The sequence below is a fragment of the Acomys minous genome, assembly GCF_964271855.1.
Source record: "Acomys minous genome assembly, chromosome: 16".
In the NCBI taxonomy this organism is placed as follows: domain Eukaryota; kingdom Metazoa; phylum Chordata; class Mammalia; order Rodentia; family Muridae; genus Acomys; species Acomys minous.
In genome coordinates, this window is record NC_140498.1 from 74,130,990 (window position 1) to 74,148,089 (window position 17,100).

At 43.9% G+C, this 17,100-nt stretch overlaps 1 protein-coding gene across 5 annotated transcripts in view; it reads left to right on the top strand.

Moving 5' to 3' along the window:
- The window catches only part of FKBP6 (FKBP prolyl isomerase family member 6 (inactive)), an 88,788-nt gene that overhangs the window by 24,649 nt on the left and 47,039 nt on the right, over positions 1-17,100 (top strand). The window lies entirely within an intron of this gene.

Consider the following 17,100-nt stretch of genomic DNA (forward strand, 5'->3'; position numbering starts at 1 on the left):
TCAGTACTTCTCCAGCCCCTATTAATCTGTTTTAAACATCTCTGGGGCCAGTGAAATGACTTAGCACATAAAGGTGCTTGTGGCCAAGCCTTACAATTTGAGTTCAGTCCCCAGGACCTACAAAGTAGAAGGACAAAGCAGATTTCTCTGACTTAAAAACACACACTGTGACTGTGTCATACTCATTCATATCCCACAACTCCCCTTTCCACACATGTAGTGTAAAATATCAAAAAACTCAGTGGAGCCACATAATCTATGATGGAAACGCTGGAATTACATAATAGTCTGTACAGGTGGTTGAGTCTATGAGCTGAGGCCCAGATGGCATCATAGCCTGTTATCTCTGGGCCAAATCCATTATTTCTTGAGTACCTTTTCTTGTTTACACCCTTGCCTAGTACCTTAGTGTAACTTTGGGCACTGAATGCATAAGACAGGAAACAAACTGAAATTTTTGTGTATGTATATGTGTGTATGCAGGTACATACATATTTTTTTTTTGAGACAAGATCTCTTATGCACCTGGAGCTTCCCAGTTATGATAGACTGGCTTCCAGTGAGCACCAGGGGCTTGCCTATTCATCTTTACAGCAGTGGGATGACAAGCATATGCCACCATTCTATACTTTTTAATGTAGGCTCTGGGGATTGAATTACAGGTCCTTTATGCTTACAAAGTGAATGCTTTACCAACCAGTTCCCTAGCCCTGCTTATTTATTTTTAAGGTAGAGCTACCTGGGTGGTAGTACACATTTCAAGGCCAGCCTAGTCTACAGAGCAAGCCAGGGCTACACAGAAACGCTGTCTTGAAGAGGGGGGAAAAAGACAGCCTCAGTACATAGCCCAGGCTGGAACTTGCAAGTCTTCCTCAGCTGCCTCCAAGTGCTAGGGTTAACAGATGTCTACTGCCAAATCTATTTCCATGTAAATCTTTATATGTCCAAGGAATGTTTTAATAGGCCTTTACTCTTGAGTTAGCATGTATAACTAACTGAGCAAAGACTTTAGGATGGAAAGAGACTTCTTTCTCCTTAGAAAAGCCCCAAATTTACACCTCACTCACTAGGCTCTATCTTATAGGAGAGAGCCACTATTCTCAGACATGCTGTTGACTGCTCTTTCACTTTCCTTTAGTGAGTCCCTTGGGCTGTGCCCACAGGAGCATTGTTTTAATAGTCAAGGTGTCTTCAACCCTCCTACTTACCCATATGGCCATGGCATTTGCCATTACTCTCAAGTCAGTAAAAAACCAAACTTGGGGGCTGGAGAAATGGCTCAGAGGTTAAGGGCACCACCTGCTCTTCCCAAGGTCCTGAGTTCAGTTCCCAGCAACCACATGGTGGCTCACAACCATCTATAATGAGATCTGGTGCCCTCTCTGGCATGCAGTGGTACATGCAGGCAAAATAATGTATACATAATAAATAAATATTTTAAAAACCCAAACTTGTGGCTTTCACATGCTACTCTGGTCTTCCATCACTGCTAGTAACACAGCACATAGTGTCCCGCCCCCTCCCCCAAACTTTTATTGAACCAGGGCCTTGAAACAGCTTGTCTGCTCAACCTCCTGTAGTTGGTGCCTGTAGAAGGACCCTTGTGGTCCCCCTTAAGCAGTTCATTCAGTACCAAGGGAGAAGACTCCACTTGTGAGTCTCTGTGTCTTCCCTGAGCAACATGACCCTATGGAAGCCATTTAAATTCTACAGCCCGAAGGCCTAACAGTTGTACCTGGGAGGCATAATTTTTTTGCCATGAGTCCTAGTCTGTATTGTGCACAGATACACAGCCCAGAGAATGTGCCAGCACTCCAGCCTCCATCCGTGCTGTGTGTGGTAAGAGAGTCATGAGCTCCTACTAGCTCCCATTCGGCACATTTAGCCAACACTGCTAAATGGGTAGATTTTCAATGCCAAGTAAGGTGAATACCAGCAAGACACAGTGTTCACTTCTCTATAACACAGGTAAAAACGACCTCATAAGGGAACAGACAGTTCTACAAACCTTAATTCCACCTGCAGCCATCCTGAGGACTTAACAGATTATAGCCCAGATTTAAGATCTGTTCCCATAGGACATGCAGGTAAAGGTTGGATACTTTGTCTTACTTTCAGTGTGGTTCCAGGGACTGGGCCTGTGCTCATGTTGGACTATGGGATCAGAGGTCTGTAGTTTATGGCAGGAGTCAGGATAAAGGGCTTTCTCACAGATCTTCCTGTATCCAGGCATCATTCCATGTTTACAGTGTTCCATGGTGTCTGCAGACCCACTTAACTCTCCAGCATTGGTATGGGAAAGAGATCAGCGTTCTGTCTCATGGGTTGGGAAAGGATGGAACTCTCACATCTGGATCCTTCTCCTGTGGGGTCTTGGTGTGGCTGTGTGAGCACTGTGACTGCTTTTATTGGGCTTAAAGTAAGTTGGAGTGTGACCATGGTGTCCACCTCTTATGTTTAATGTGAAGGAATTTCCCTTTTCTGCTTTCCATTCTTAAGGGAAGCCAAAACCTTTGGGCCACAGAACTAAGAGGATAGAGCCAAGGGCTGACAGGGTGGCTCAGTGGGTAAAGGTACTTGCTGTCTAGCCTAATGAGAGTTCAGTCCCCAGGTGCCACATGGTGGAATAAGAGAACTGACACCCCTGGGTTGTCCTCTGACTAACACATGTACAGTGACATGCATGCCTACACACACTCAATAAGCAAACACACAAAATTAAAGGATTGAGCTATGTGACCAGCTGGCCCTGATAAGAGTGCCTTTGTTTGTATATACACATAAGATAGAGCTCAGAGATCAACATCAGGTGTCTTCTTTTATCACATTCCTCTACATTTTTTGGACAAGATTTCTTACTGAACTTGGAGCTTGCCAATTTGCTTAGTCTGGCTGGTCAGCAAGCCTCAGGGATATTCCTGGCTTCACACCCCCATCATTGGGATCATAGCACAATTTTTCCCTCTGTGGTTGGATTTGTAATTTTCTGTTTTGTTTTCTCAAGACAGGATCTCACTGTGTAGTCCTGGCCAGCCTTGACTCTTGAGTACTGGGATTAAAGGCATCACACCCAGCCTGTGCTGGGCTTTCATATGAGGACTGGGTACTTCCAGTTATCTCTACTGCTCCAGAGAAAAGAGTATCTTAATGGAATTGTTCTAAAAATGCATGTTTCCTGGGAAGTCACAGGAGGTCCATGTGGAAATGGGGCAGGCTGTAAAGAAGACCTTGGAAACTAAGATCCAGAAATTTGGCCCTGGTTCAAGAGTCAGCTGAGAGAGCACAGGAACAGTTGGTCCCCAGCGGTCTTGGCACATTAGTGTTTCAGAACAGCCTCCAGTATCCAAGCTCCAGGCCAGTTAACAAGAAAACCCTGAGGTGATCATTGTTTGTTGTTTATAGTGTGTGATTGAATTTATTTGGGGAATCTATTTGATCCTCTTTCCCAGAGAGATAAAGAGGAAGCCCTCAAACCCAGCATGCAGTCTATGAAGATGCTCTGTGCATCCAGTTAGATGCTGGATGTTTAAATGTGCTTTTGAAACTTAATATGGGATTCGTTTTGGCTTCCTTTCTCCACATTGTGTTTTCTGATGACTGTGGAGTCTTCATTTCCCCTGGATGTCAAGCCAGCCTCTCCCATCCTTGCTGCTGGGTGAAGGCTGTTCAGCTTAAGCTGTTAAACATAGCCCTTGATCTTCTGGACCGCTGTGAGATGCTTTTCTGCACGCTCAGGAGTTGCCACTGAAGTCACCCCTTTGTTGTCTGACTATAAATACCTCTGCTCAGGTAGCTCCTGTTTCATGATAACCCCTTCCTAAGAAGGCATTTCCCCTGTAGGGTGTCTTTGGCCCCTCACCTCTTCCACATCCTCTCTTGGCAGTAGTCACAGGCCAATAGCCTGCTTCCTGCTGAGATGTGCTTTAGTGGAATCTGTGCTCTTTGTGGGTGAGGGATCAATGAGGCTATTATTATCTTGGAAGCTAGTCCACTCTCTTTCTGATCTACAGAGAGCAAGTACAGAGATGCCCTCCATTCATTCCAGGGTCAAGAGATGAAAAACAGATTGTCAGTTGTAGTGTTCTGGCTGTGAGGTTAGCCAAATCCTTTCAGCCCTTCTAGACTTCAGTGGGATTGTCTTTGTGCATCATTAGGTTGTATTTCATTGAAGCCATTAAGTGTTTGCTTGTTCTGATTTTATTAGCTCAGGTTAGACTCAAACCTGCAGTATAGCCAAGGATGACCTTGAACTCCTGATGCTCTTGCTTCTGTCTCCCACGTTCTAAGATTACAGGCATGCTTGGGTCATATGGTGCTGAGTATGGAACACAGGGCTTTGTGCATGCTAGGCAAGCACTCAGTCACTTGAGCCTATGTTACAGTATTTTGTATCTGTTCGGCCTACAAAGCAAATAATTGACACAGGGAAACTGAAACGTACTTTAAAGCTGCCAGCACTTCGCTGGGCAGAGTCTGAACTGATTTTTATCTACTTGTAAACTGAACAAACTATAAACCTTATAACATACATATATTCCAAGCACTTGCCACTATGACCCCTGGGCCAATCCTCGTCAAGTCCCCACCATCCTCCACCAGCCATCAAAAACCTTCCTCCCCTCTAGGAAGTCCCGCTTTCCACTTCCTGTCCTTCTGCCCAGCTGATTGGCTAAACAGCGCTTTATTGCCAGTGGATGCATTCACTCAGCATTCCTCCACAAGCCTGTTTCTAATATCTTGGGTTTGTTAGTAACTGTGTGTGCTCAGGTAGCTTCTGCCATTGATCCCATGTAATCCAGAACACCAGGTTGGATGGAAAAGCATCCAGTAAAACTGAAAGAAGGGACTTAAGCAATAAGAATAACCATCTTGCCTTCTGAGTGGCATGATAAGTCTGGAACTAAGTGTCTGCTTTGTCCAGTGTTTTTCGGGGGCTTTTGTAAGTGTGGGCTTCCAGTGGGAATCTCTTTGTCTTGTTCAAGGGCTTCTGGAGCAAGGAGGTGGGGCTCTTTATGCTAAAACCTCCTGCCGGACATCCCAGCCTCTTTGGGTACAGGGGCACTGGGCTCAAGTTTGGCTACTTCCACCTGAGTTAGGACATAAAAAGGAGGGGAATGTTGGTAGTAGGCGTTGTGGGCACAGGGATATAGGGGTGAATAGCTACTCTGGAAACCCACAGATGTATTCCTGTAGGAAGTGGAGGAGGCAAGGTGCTAGGAGGAAAAATAGACATTATTATTACCACCTGTCTTATGGAAAGGATTAGCCATGAGAAGAGTGAAGACTGCCAGAAAGAGTGGAATGGAGATGTGCCCTGGCTGTATTGGTGAAATTCTTCATATAGTTTGTGTAGTGACTCGATACTAGTTTTCAACAGACTGGATTCACTGATAGAGTAATGCAACAGATCTGATATGGAGAGATCTATTGTAGAACTGGCTTGCAGGGAGGGTGCTGTAGGGGGACAGAGAGAGAAAGTGAGCAAGTGTATACAGTGATGGGTCAATCCTTTATATGTGTCACAGCTGAAGCACACACACTTGGCTGTGGCAGGTGATGACATCAGAGGTTGCTAAGGAACCTAGAGGCAGGCTGCCTATATGCTAACATTCTTCCTTTTTCCTCTAATAAAAAAAAATAAGGATGTTGGACTGCTTCTGATGCAAGACAAGTTAAAGTATATAAATGTAAGGTCATTGGAAGAGAGAAGAGGGCGGAGGGAACAAGAGCAATAAAAAATGTCCAGATTATGGCTGGGCATGGTGGCACACGCCTTTAATGCCAGCACTCGGGAGGCAGAGGCAGGTGGATCACTGAGTTTGAGGTTAGCCTGGTCTAAGAAGGGAGTCTAGGACAGCTAAGGCTACACAGAGAAACCCTGTCTCAAAAGACAAAAACAAACAACAAACAAACAAAATGTCCAGATTATATGGTGAAGGGAAAGGAAAAGCCCCTGCCCTGGAAAGTTCAGGGTGGATGGTGTGGTATGCCAGCAGATAGGGACTGAGGAGTGCTGGGAGGACCTGGAGCTGTTTGTCCTGGTCTGGAGCATACCATTCCAGCCTGTGTTGATCGTAAATGGATAAGGGATGAAGAAATCATTTCTCCTTTCTACTCCCTGCTGACATTGGGGTGGCAATAGGGAATTAGAAGGCTGAAATGTCGGCCAGGTCCAGGAAGAGCAAGCTGTCGTATTTGCTGTCCAGGATATGAGAACATCTGTGGCTAGGAGGGACAATGCAGGCCCAGCTGGCACAATCTGTGAGGTTGGACGGGAGCACCTGTGGGTAGCTGCTTTGGCACTGGCTTGGATGTAGGAAACCTGGCAGGATACTGGAACCATATATATATGGACAGAAGACAAAGTTAAGTAGGTTAGGGAGAAAAATCCCTTTAGATACACATTTGAAACTTTTGGGGAGAGTAAGCAGAGATGGACAGTTTGGAGAGGAGAGAAAGCTTGAACATAGGGAACCTTCTTCCATTTGCCCAGTTTCTGTCAGGAATTTAAAAAGTCTCATTTGGCATCTGTCCAAATTTGGTTACAGAGGCATATAAGCTTAGCCCCTCTTAATGTAGGTGTAGGGATTTGAAATTCTCCAGAATGCATCCCAGAGGAGAACCTGGAGGGGACAGCAAACGAACTATTCCAATGGGGAGGTGGAGTCAGTGACCGATCAAGGCATCCCAACAGCAAGGTTTGACTCAAAAATTGGTGCAGTCTGTTCCAGCAGTTTGTCAGCACTGGTTAGAGACCAAGAACATAGTCCGAACAGGATCATGCTTAGCCCGGAAGACACAGTTCACCTAGCACTAGGATTTTCAGTAGCAGGAAATTCCACCCAAAGGGAAAGGTCCTAACTGAAGGCCGTGGTTGGGGTACCTGTGCTCCTCAGTGAACCAGAGAGGGACCTGTAGTCTCTCAGGCTATGCTGAGACTATGCTCATCAATCCAGGCACTGTTGCATGTAGGAATGTAGCAGTCAGGGAAAGGGAAAGGAATCCCGCCCTCTGGAATAAGCCATAGGTGTTGATTGACAGTATTTATCTGGGTTCTGTTTGACCTGAGAGGTGGATTTCATGTAGCTTACAATTCTATTAAGTTCACAAAGGAGATAAATTTTAGACATGTCAGCATCACCATTATTTGCAGTCTGCAGTGAAATATACAGTGTAGAAAAAAGGCAGTAAACATATACCTTTGTGTTATACATAGCAGAGGCTTGGGAAGAAAACCTTTGAGTTAAAAGCATGAATATTCTTTGAGGTGAACTTAGGAAAGGCAGACGCTTTATAGATCTTTCTAACAGAGCTCCACTGATTAATGTCAAAGCTCTGGACAGTTAATACAACAATAGCATAGGAACAGGAAGAAATCCGAAGCATTTTTATTTACTTAGCAATACCTTAAATCCTAAATTTAAGGCATGGATCAGAGGTTAGGGCTGTGTGTCTTGAGCAGCCATTAGCAAACTGAGACAAAGTGGGCATTTGTTTACCTCAATGTCTTGAGAAAGCTGTTTGTTGTAGAGTAGCTGAAGGCGGGAGCAGGCATGTGTAGATAGAGTGGTGCACGCGAGCCATCATCAGAGCGTGGCATTGGGTTGGAAATAGAGTTGAGAGAAAACAAATCTGTTGTAGGTGGGCAGAAAGGGGTCCCAGTGTACAAAGACAACAGGGTTGCCCTTCCTGTTTCAGCAGCAATGTTATCATTAAAAATAGAGTGACAAAAAGAAGCAGGGGGGGGGGGAGAAACATGGGGGTAGGGGCACTTCAGGAGGGGAGTGAGTGCACAGTGACAGCCTGATCCTTTATATCTATGGCACAGCTGAAGTGCACACACCTAGTGGCAGTTGGTCAGAGGTTGCTAAGTAACCTAAAGGCAGGCTGCTTATATGCTAACAGTAGTAGCACTCTTCCCCCAAGAACATGCAGGTGTCTCCCTTGTCTGCCATGAGGAGGTCTACTGCTCTCCGGTTTATTATGGCCACCTGGCCACTGAAGCAATCTGATGCTGGACCGAGACTAATGGCATTGCCTAGTTATCAATGACCCTTTGGAACCGGTTGGACTGATCCCAACCACCAAGTGTCCCAACGTGCCTTGCACTTAAATTGGTTACTATTGTTGAGACAACCACAGCAATACCTGTCAGTGCTGCAAATGGGGCTGCCTGGCATATGGGGCAAAGGGTGCTTGAGACTGGGAGGAGTCAGTAGGAAAGACCATTTCAAAGCCTTTCCATAAAGTGTTAGGTCTGGTACCAGCATCACCAGGATACAGAGAGAAGAGGGAGGAAAGTTTTCATATAGAGCCATTACATCAAAAGAACTCCTTTGGGGGTTCTCAAGCAGGTACCAAAGAGAGTGAAGTTCAGAGTAGCAGAAAGGGAATTGAGTGTCTCGAGAGCCACAGAAGAGGGGTACATCTTGTATAATAGTAGTCCTTGACCTCATAAACGAACCAGGCAAGGGCACTACAGTCAGAGGGAGGCAACCCAGAGCATCACAGAGAAAGTAGTTACTAAGGCTGGAGGCTTTAGTAAGGTTAAGTAGGGTTGCCCCTTCCTGGATGAAGCCCAGCCAGGAGAAAGGTTTATTTTCCTTAGTTTTTAACCTGAGATTCGAGGAGTCTCCCAAGTGTGATGGGAGGGGCTCTTCCTCTTGTTGTATGGTCTTGGTGAGGTTTGCCAGGTTCTGGAGAGCAGAAGCCAGGGTCTAGATGTAGGATTGCCAGATTTCTGTTTGTTCACATGGGTATGAAAATGTTTCATTTTGATAGAGCTTGCCTATTACCCCCTCAGCCCACCGGTTATTCCAAGGACCTAGGATATTAATACAGTGCTGTACTTTAGTGGGGAGTAGACAGCCAGAGGTCTGGTCTGTCTGTGTCCATGCTCACCAGCAGCCTTTTTGTTGTTAGTTCTTCACACCATCTTAAGATGTTCTTTACAATAACCTGATGGGCAATTCCGATATCCTTTGACCCCTTGGGTGCAGCAGACCTTGTCCATCTCGTCATAGGAGGAGCCATTACTTTCTGTGCATTTAAAGAGAGACACTAGGTAAGACTTAACACACATAATGCCTAATCAAAAGGTATTTGGCAACCTTGCAGAAAATATTATCTATTCTGTCTTGGTGAGTCTAAAGTTTTGAACCTAAATCAACATCTATTAAAGCTTAGAGCTATCAACCTAAAATATTTATGTAGACCTAAAAGTATCTTCTTAACTATTAAACAACTAAGCTTAATTTTAAAATTAACTATCTGGTATTCAGTCCCATCAGAGACCTGAGAAGGAATAAATTTAACTACCCAAGTAAACAGGAAGTTTAGGTTGGCAGCTTCCAAAATGAAAAAATGACAGATCACCCAAAACTCTCTATAATGTTGGAGCATTATCTTCAGCCTTCTGGCCTAATATATCTGTGGGGCAGGAACTATTGAGGACTTCCTTACCCTGTATTGACAAGAGTCTGGCCATCAACTCTGCCTGCATCCAAGCTTACCCATTTTAGGCAGAATTTTGTCTGTGGAAGAAATGACATTTTTGTCCAGTGGCTGTTCTGCTACACTAGAAGCCATCTCCACAAGGTTTTTCAGTGCTCATCTTTTTTGAGGGAGACTGGGTGTTAACCTGTCCAGGAGTTAACCTGTCTTATTGTCAAAGATTCCTTAAAATAATAAAAACATTTTAAAATGCCATATTCTGTAGGTCTCTTAGGTTTTTGAAGACCTTATCTAACTATAGAATTATATCTGTTAAACTTAGGAGTATATTCTTATACTTTACATGACCATGATCATCAATTGACTTGTATTACTTAATTAGCGGAAACACCCTACAATAACACTATCAGAGTATTGGAAGTAAACCATGTATTAATTGAGTTGTATGTGTATAATACCTCATATTAGAGTAGAAATACAGTGTGTGAAGAATAATATTAAACCTAAATTCCATTTCAGTGTATCAAAATTAAACTTATTTTGTATCAGTATACAAAATTCTATACCAATGAATTAAAATTAACCTTATTTATGAGTAACAATTAAGGCCTTAAGTTGAGGGGTAGATTCAATAATCTACTTTTTGTCCTATCATCTCTGTATATTTCTATACTCCCCTTTCTTTTTACCCCTATCTCCATACCTCCCAATGACAATATACATCTATAGCCCAAGAAAGCAACCAAAAACCTACCCAACCTCCCTTAAGGGAAAAGGAGCGTCTTAAAGTTTCTTCAGGCTGATTTGGGGCAGAGAATACCTATGTAGGGGCCCAAATAAAACTTGGTTAAACAAACTAGGAATAGTGCTTGTGCTCTAGTCTCTAAATGTTGAGGAATCCCAGGCTTAATATAAGTCCTGTGTGGGATAGTCTGAAATGCTGGACCAATTTGCATCAGGCGGTATCTTTGAAGCTGCCCTTCTCTGATGAGGAACAGCAACCACTTGGGGCTGGGGCATGAAGGATGCAGGATGTCAGCATCTCAGCATGCTGGAAGAATGAATCCTTTCAGGTCTGAGCCAGCTTCAGTGTCCGGTTCTTTTGTTCTGAAAACATATAGTTTCTCACAAGCATTATACAGTCCTAAAACTATGAATGTACTAGGTGTGCAGGATGCACAGGTCTCAGCCAGTCTCAGAGCTATTTCCATGTAGTGGAATTAGCAATATAAGTTAACTGCTTGTTCTGTAGTTTGAATTCATGTAAACATAGCCTCACTTAAGTTAGCAATCTCTATTTTATCCAGGTCTGTTTTATTTTGACCTCTTTTAAAAACAAACTATAACATCACCATTAACAATGAACATACAGTTATCATCATATTGAAATCAAAACAAGATTGTATAATTCTAAATGTCCTTTTCTAAGCTCTATGGTGCCTGATGTATAGGCCAGGCTGATACCTGTTTCCTGAGAGAATGCTTCCCATTTTAGAAACAAGCTGGTTGTCCTGAGCAAAAGAAAAAGGCATTAAGTTTTAAATAAACTTTATATAAACTCTCATTTTATTTTAGGGTTTATGTGTATCATAGGTATCTTGTACCTGGCTTTTTACATTTGTTGTTGGTGTTTTTGTCTCACCTCAATGGGAGGCATGCAGCTTGCATGTCTGTCTCCCTTTTTAATCTTGGCTTTACTTTGACCAACAAAAATGATTCTTATATTGTAGGTATCTTGTACCTGGCCTTTTACATTTGTTGCGGATGTTTTTGTTTCACTCCCCCCTCAACATGGGAGCCTGTGCAGCTTCATGTCTGTCTCCCTGTCCAACCTTGGTCTTTACTTTGACCAACAAAACACATTTCTTAGGCCAATTTACCCTTTGGCACCATATCTCCTGTGGATGTTCCATCTTTAAGGAGATTGGCTGGCTTTTTTTTAGAGCACTTTTATCACTTTTCTTTACATAAACCTAAAATTGATGTGTATCTATCCTTTAAATCAGTAAACACATATAATCTATTATTAAGAAAAAGGAACTTACCAAAAAAATTGTCAGTTTAAATCTTAGGCAGTTTTTTTGTAAGAAACTTATCATCAGCAGGGGGTCATGCCCTGTGGAGATTCACCAGTCTTTGTCTCCATTGTGTTGGGATTAGAGGCGTGTGCCACCAATGTCCTTCAACCATTTCAACTCAGTTCAGTCAAAAACTTTAAAAATCTCAAGGAAAAATCAAGTAGGGAAACAAGAAAAGTCTAAGCCTTGGGTCAGTTGTGCCAATTTAGGCTTCACTTAGTGAAATCTTGTCCACCATTCCTTGGAATTTAGTTATTGCTATCTCTGGTGGACCTTTTCCAGAAAGCCCTGATAAACATCTTACAGCTAAGGAGCTTTGAATCCCAGTCACTATAAACTCTATGGAGAAGAGTTCAGTTCCTTCTCCCTTTCTAGTTGTTAGTAACTTAGTCTCACATTTATCAGCTTTCTGCCTTTCTCTCTGAACTTTTTTAGAGAGGGTAAGGAGAAATGTGACTAAGTTGTGGCTAAGGTTCCCAGTCTTAGAGAGACAGAGGAATCCTAAGAAGAAGAGAGAGAGAGAGACCTGAGGAGATAGGAGGGGAAGACGACCACCATGGGTTAGATGGAAGAGAAACACATGGTAGGCATGAATGGAAGATTTGGCCCAGATGAAAAACATTAGCAGCTGGGCGGTGGTGGCGCACGCCTTTAATCCCAGCACTCGGGAGGCAGAGGCAGGCGGATCGCTGTGAGTTCGAGGCCAGCCTGGTCTACAAAGTGAGTCCAGGATGGCCAAGGCTACACAGAGAAACCCTGTCTCGAAAAACCAAAAAAAAAAAAAAAAGAAAAGAAAAAAGAAAGAAAAACATTAGCAAGTACATGGGATTATCGATGGGAGGTAGCTTGACAGAAATTATTAGAAGCAGATGGCATGGGATTGGGACAGGTATCCCATACCTGCCCCACCATGGGAAGTAGTTTAGGGGATTGATATCTGCCCTGTCCCAGGTTAACTAAGGCTATTTTAAAATATAACAAGTGTCAGTGTCTTGATTGATTGCTAGCCGGGCATACTGAAGTAATAAACTACTGTAAGGCCCTATTGATTAAATTAACAACAGTTGAGTCCACTGACATGCGGGTGGGGAGATAGCTGTCTGTGCAAATGGAGAACGAAGTGTAGGAGAGAGATAGGGTAAGTAGCTGGCCAATGTGGGAGTTTGGGCAGGGAGATGATGATTGAGGAGAAATAGCCTTCCATACAGGAGCTCAAAAGACCTGAGGCCTGAGGGAGAATGTGACGTGACTCAGGCCAGTGGAAAGAAGGGAAGGCCAAGATAATCTGAGCTCAAGTGAGAGCTTGGTGAGTTGTTGATGAGGCTGTTGGCTCTCATTGCCTTTTCCGATTGTTATAAAATAATGATGCAGTGAGGGGTACCATGGTGGACCTATACCAAGGTATGCCCCTGAGGAATTTTGCCATGAAACAGATATGGTATAAGGAGGCTTATTGGGGGAAGGGAGAAGAAGGCTGGAGAAGGGGTACAAGAAGATAAGTGAACATGTAGGCAGGCAGACAGATGGGAATAAAGCCATGAGGACAGGAAAGAGAGGTGGGGTGCAGAGAAAGCGGGAGGAAGCTGGAGAGAGAGCTGAGGTGGCAAGGGTCTTTTTATCCAGCAGACACAAATTTCCTGGGAAAATGGGCAAGTGGTGAAGTCCTGGGAGAACTGTATGTTTCACTGTTGCCCAGGATCTGTGAGAACATCTGTGACTAGGAAAGTGGTATATATAAGTGTAGGCTCTATTTCTTAACAATTAAACTTTATTATACAACCCAACTAGCTTACGCAAGAGGGAAAAAAGGTTAAAGGGAAAAAAGAGCGAACCTTCCGGTATCCATTCCATGGGACGGGTCCTTAGGTGTCTCTGGCCTGCGTGCTGGTCCAGCCTGTTCGCTGATCCACTTGCGCTCAAGCCCAGTCTGAACCTGCTGCTGCTCTCCTCCCCGCCTGCCTGTGTCACGTGTGAAGGGCAGTCTCCTTCTTCCATTGAGGGTTGATTAGAAAGACAATAGTCCAGGTGGAGTCCCCAGGGCTGCTTCCTGAATTCCAGTCCCAGGATGGCTCCACTCAGTCTATCTCAAGGTATCCATGGGGTGTCCAAGCATAAAGCCAGCCAACACTGCTTTCACCTGTGACAAAGCTTACAGTCTTTCCCACATTTAAGTTTTTAATATTAGATGTAGTCTATAACAGTCTATAACTTATAAAAATCTAAACGTATAACTTAGTAACATTAGCAAAAACAAGGCTAAGTATATTTTAAATCAGTAATTTTTAACCTTTTTTTTTTTTTAAGGGTTTTTGAAGCAGGGTTTCTCTGTGTAATGACTCTCTGGCTGTCCCAGACTCACTTTGTAGACCAGATGTAAGACCCCCAGCACGGTGGTCTTAACGTGGAGACCCCCACCAAGAACCAGCGAGACCAAGGTTTCGGTTGCAACACGCAAGAGGCTTTATTGTAGGGGGACGGGTACCCGGGCGTCTCAGTCTCTGGAGAGGCTGGCGCGCCGAGTGAAGGGGAGGAGACCCTTTTATAGGGTGGAAAGCAGGAAGCAGGGTTACAGAAGCGAGAGGCATAATTACAGGGTTTTGATTGGCTAATTTGATGCGGCTAGATTTAGCTCTGGTCAGGGCTTTTGGAATCAGGAAACGGTTGGGCTATTTTTACCAGTAGCTTACTCACAGATCATACATCCTGTTGCCCCAGGGCAGTTTCCCATACATCCTGTTGCCCCAGGGCAGTTTCCTAGAACCGTTTGTGCAGGCCTTGTGAAATGGTGGGTGACCACGAGTCTTGTGACATCTGCGAGCCTTGGGACATGGTGGTATTTTTCCAGTCTGACTGGGCCTTTCAGGTGACCTCCCTGAACTATTGTACAGCCTTACAAAATAGCATTACACAAGCCTTAAACTATTTGACTAAACAACATTTAGAAATGGGGTCTTTCACAGACTGGCCTTGAACTCACAGAAATCCACCTGCCCCTGCCTCCCAAGTGCTGGGATTAAAGGTGTATACTACCATGCCTGGTGATTTTTAACTTTAAATGTTCTTCACATCCAAAAATTTTTCTAAGTTTAAAATCTCTCCAATTGTGTTTTTTAATATTAAAATAAAGTATCTTTTAAAGAGTGAAGACATAAAAATAAACAAAAAAGGAAAAAGTGAAGAAATAGAGCATAATCATAATTTTCAGAAGGCAAAGCCAAGTTCTAATAGTGTAAACAATTTAATATCTCTAAAGTTAATATATCTGAACTTCAAAGTGTCTTTGGAATCATGTCATATGGCTTAAGATTATCTAAGCACAAGCTTTCAATTGCTAGCATAGAGTTATGAGTCTTAATCATATTTAATAATTTATAAGTTGTTAAGGTTATTTTATAAAATTGTGTTTCTGTTTCTCTCTTAACTTTGTGATTACCCAGATAATTGAGACTCCATTATAATATCTTAAAAAGCTTCGTAGCACAATACCTGAGCAGTTACTACTCTATTCTTAACCCTCTAAAGCAATCTGGCTTCCTCCCAGTGTACATCCCAGCATTCCAGTGATGGCTTGCACTTTGTGGTTTTCCTGACTCAGTTCCTCCTGCTCTCTCCTAGGCCTCTGACCATGACTGAAACCCCACTTCCTCCTCTATGTCCTCCTCTTCTGGCTGTCAGGAAGTCCAGCCCTATTCTCTCTCCTGCTCAGTGATTACCTGTAAGCTGCTTTATTGGCGTATCAGGGGGTAATTGGGGAGCAGTCTTTACATATTGAGACAAAAGACTCTGAGAAAAGGATTACAGCCAGATATGGGGGGGATACAGAAATCAGCATTTGAATTACACAATAACCTAATGCTTATATTAAGTCAACAATCTATAACTAAGATATACAGAATATAGAAAACACATAAATTTAAGACAGTCAGAAATAAATATGTAGCTGGGGGCTCGCCTTTAATCCCAGCACTCAGGAGGCAGAGGCAGGGAGATCTCTGAGTTCGAGGCCAGCCTGGTCTACAAAGTGAGTTCCAGGCCAGCCAAGGCTACACAGAGAAACCCTGTCTCAAAAAAAGAAAAAAAAGAAAGAAATATGTAGTGGCCACTGAAAGACCCTCCTCACGGAGTGTCCTTCGTCAGGGAGACCCTCCCCAAGAACCAGCGAAACCAAAGTCCGGTTGCAAATGCAAGAGGCTTTATTGATTACACGGGTACCCGGGCGACACAGTCTATCGGATGACTGGCGCGCCGAGTGAAGGGGAGGAGACCCTTTTATAGGGTGAGAAGCAGGAAGCGGGGGTTACAGAAGCGAGAAGCATAGTTACAGGGTCTTGATTGGCTAACTTAATGCGGCTAGATTTAGCTCTGGTTAGGGCTTTGGAATCAGGAAATGTTTAGGCTAGCCTATTCACTGACCATACATCCTGTTTTTTCAATAACTTGGCCAGAACCGCTTGTGTAGACCTTGTGAAATGGTGGGTGACCATGAACCTTGTGACGTCTGCGAGCCTTGTGACATGGTGGTATTTTTCCAGTCTGACTGAGCCTTTCAGGTGACCTCCCTTAACCATTGTACAAGCCTTACAAAATAGAATCATTTACAAAATAGTAAGCCTTGACTAAACAACATTTAGAAGTGGGGTCTTTCATTCCCCCCTTTTTCTATGAACTAGAATGGAATCTTTCATTCTATTTCAGTTTCCATTTCCTGCTTCAGGCGATGGTGTTGCTGGGTGAGGACCATCGCTTGGATTATAGATAACCTATCTTTCATGAATTGGACCAATCTGTTGAGGATGCAGGGTCCAAATAGGAGAATCAAGAGTATAATAATGATTGGTCCTAGCAGGGAGGAGATTAGGGTGGTAAACCAGGGGGACCCATTAAACCATCTCTCGTACCATGACTGGCCTGACTCAAAGAGACGCTGTCTCTGCTTTAGTCTCTCTCTTAATTTGCTCATACTATCTCTGACTAGCCCAGTATGATCCGCATAGAAACAGCATTCCTCCTTCAGAGCTGCACAGAGTCCACCTTCTTGAAGGAACAGAATGTCCAGTCCTCTCCTGTTCTGGAGGACCACCTCAGAGAGTGAGGTTAATGATTTTTCTAGGGCCGATATAGATTCTTCTAATGCCACAAGATCGGTGTGCATGGCCTGCTGGAGCTGTCTGAACTGGTATGTTTCAGCTAGGGCGGTGGCTCCTGTTCCTATTCCTGCAGCTATTCCTCCCACGGTGAGACCACCTAACAACAAGGCTAGGGTGAGGGAGACAGGTTCTCTGGGATGTCTGGTCATTCCTTCATAATGAGAGTATATATAACTAGGGTGATGGTAGGTAACCCTGGGCCAGACTTCGACCAGAACACAGAAGTCACTGGTTTGGTTAAGCACTGTGGCTGACACACAGGGGGTTAGTCCCGAGTTGCAGGCCCATTGAGTCCCAGTAGGCCCGGTGAGCCAATATTTGCCGGGATAGATCGTGAGGGTTTTGTTGCATAGGGCCTGATGGGAGTGGGGCACTTTTCCTAAGCAGAGCCCTTTTCCAGTAACTTCGGGTAGGGTTAACTT